The sequence below is a fragment of the Sceloporus occidentalis genome, unplaced genomic scaffold (genome assembly GCF_023333645.1).
Source record: "Sceloporus occidentalis isolate IW3139 unplaced genomic scaffold, rSceOcc1.0.p SCAF_47, whole genome shotgun sequence".
Taxonomy (NCBI): domain Eukaryota; kingdom Metazoa; phylum Chordata; class Lepidosauria; order Squamata; family Phrynosomatidae; genus Sceloporus; species Sceloporus occidentalis.
Genome location: NW_028317027.1, coordinates 7,741,794 through 7,743,771, shown reverse-complemented (window position 1 = coordinate 7,743,771; position 1,978 = coordinate 7,741,794). Strand labels below are relative to the sequence as shown.

At 41.6% G+C, this 1,978-nt stretch overlaps 1 non-coding gene across 1 annotated transcript; it reads right to left on the bottom strand.

The window, feature by feature from the left end:
* Positions 1-696: 696 nt before the first annotated feature.
* Positions 697-826, bottom strand: LOC149289292 (small nucleolar RNA SNORA35). Its single transcript, XR_016277374.1, has one exon. It is a non-coding gene; the product is annotated as a small nucleolar RNA SNORA35 (small nucleolar RNA).
* Positions 827-1,978: the final 1,152 nt, after the last annotated feature.

The following is a 1,978-nucleotide window of genomic DNA, read 5'->3' as shown; positions in this document are numbered from 1 at the left end:
AGAAGGGCTTTCTTCAGACACCAATTTTTTTTTCATATGATGTAATTTCCTATAATAAAAATAATAAAATATGACGAAAAATTGAAAAAAAAACACATTTTCTCACTTTTATTTGAAAAATCTTTTATTCATCATAAAAAACTACTGAAAAAACCTGCTAAATAGATTCTACTATTTGTCCCGAGTTTAGAAATACCCAATGTTTTTATGGTTTTTTGCTTTCTTCTACACGTTATGGGGCAATAAGTACAAGTAGCGTTTTGCTAATTCAAAACCATTTTTCTCTGAATCTGGTAATTCTGTCTCTATGTGGTATTTGGGGCATCTTTGAAGCCAGCAAATTAAATTTACCCCACCAAACCATATATTTTTGAAAACTAGACACCCCAGGGTATTTTAGATGCTGATAGTTTAACCCTTTCCATGCACTAATCCTACCACCAACCCTTGTCAAAGTTTGGGATAGTAATTGTTTTTGGTGTTTTTTTCACATACTTTGTACTTCAGGTGTGAAATTACAGCTCCTGGTATATGTTGCTGTCACACAACACCCAGATATGTGTCCAGCAACATCTCCTGAGTACATTGATACCCCACATGCATGGGTTTGTCAGATTGTTTGGGGGCAAAAGGGCCACATTTGGAACATGAGCAATTCAAATTCAGTAGGAATTTTACATCTGGGTAAAGAAAAATGCTTGTACCCAACTATCAGTAGGGACAGGTTACAAGAAAGCCTGGCCTATCTCCAAGAAGGGATTTGATCTAGCACCTTAAGTGGTCCCTCATGCCACGGAATGGACACAGGGTTCACTTGACAGTGCAAATAAAAACGCTTAAAAATGGTGGAGCAAATAAAAGCTAAAAAACAGTAAATGTAACAAAAAATTAAAAAAAAATACAAAAATGGAGCAGGAACAAAAAAAAAATTACAAATGGGAAACTGTGTGATACAGCTTGAAGCAGTCACCGACACAGAGTGCAGGTTTTCCAGGGCAATCTGGACAGTAAAATGTGGTGTCCTTTCTTTGCCCCCTGCTGTAGCATACCCTGCATCTCTTTTGGGGATTCTGCTTCTTTGCTGTAGGGGGGATTTTAAAAATAAAATGGGTAGCCCCAATTCTGTTGGTTCCCATCACTACTTGGGGACCAGGTGCATCACGGTACAAGATACCTGAAATTACTTCGAGCTGAAACTGCAAAAAAGACAGCTTCAGCCCAGTGTCTGCTTTTTTGTGCAGCAAAAAAGCGTTATAGGTTGCAATTTGCATTAGATAAATTGCAACCTTCTTGTACCAGGCCTTTGTCTTCCTCATAATGAGGTAGGGCTGTAGGAGTTGATCTGACAGATCAACTCCACCCATGTGCTTGTTATAGGCCCTGATGCACACTGGCTTTGTAGTGACCCCAGCTCTGCCACGGACAGAAACCTCCACGGTTCTCTCATCGTGGATGGTGCTCAGCATGCACACCTCTTTTCTGTCCCTGAACTTCAATGCCAAAAGCTCCTCTTGGCGTAGAGCTGAGGTCTCCCCCTTTCCTAGCCGGGTTCGTACCAGGCGTTGTGGGAAACCCAAGCGGTTCTTTTTTATAGAACCGCAAGCTACCGTATCGAAACAATACAGCAGCTTGAACAAAGGGACGCTTGTATAGAAGTTATCTACATACAAGTGGTAGCCTTTGTTCATAAGGGGGAATATTAGGTCCCAAACAATCTTGGCACTGGTGCCCAGATGATCTGGGCAACCTGGAGGGTCAAGGTAGCTATCCTTACCCTCGTATACCCGGAAGGCATGAGTATATCCTGTCTCGCTCTCACAGAGCTTATACACCTTCACTCCATACCTGGAGCGCTTGGAAGGAATATACTGCTTGAATCCCAACCTTCCTTTATATTTCATTAGGGATTCATCCACGCAGATATTCTTCCCAGGTGTATAAACCTCTGGAAACCTGGCAGCGAGATGGGTAATCAGGG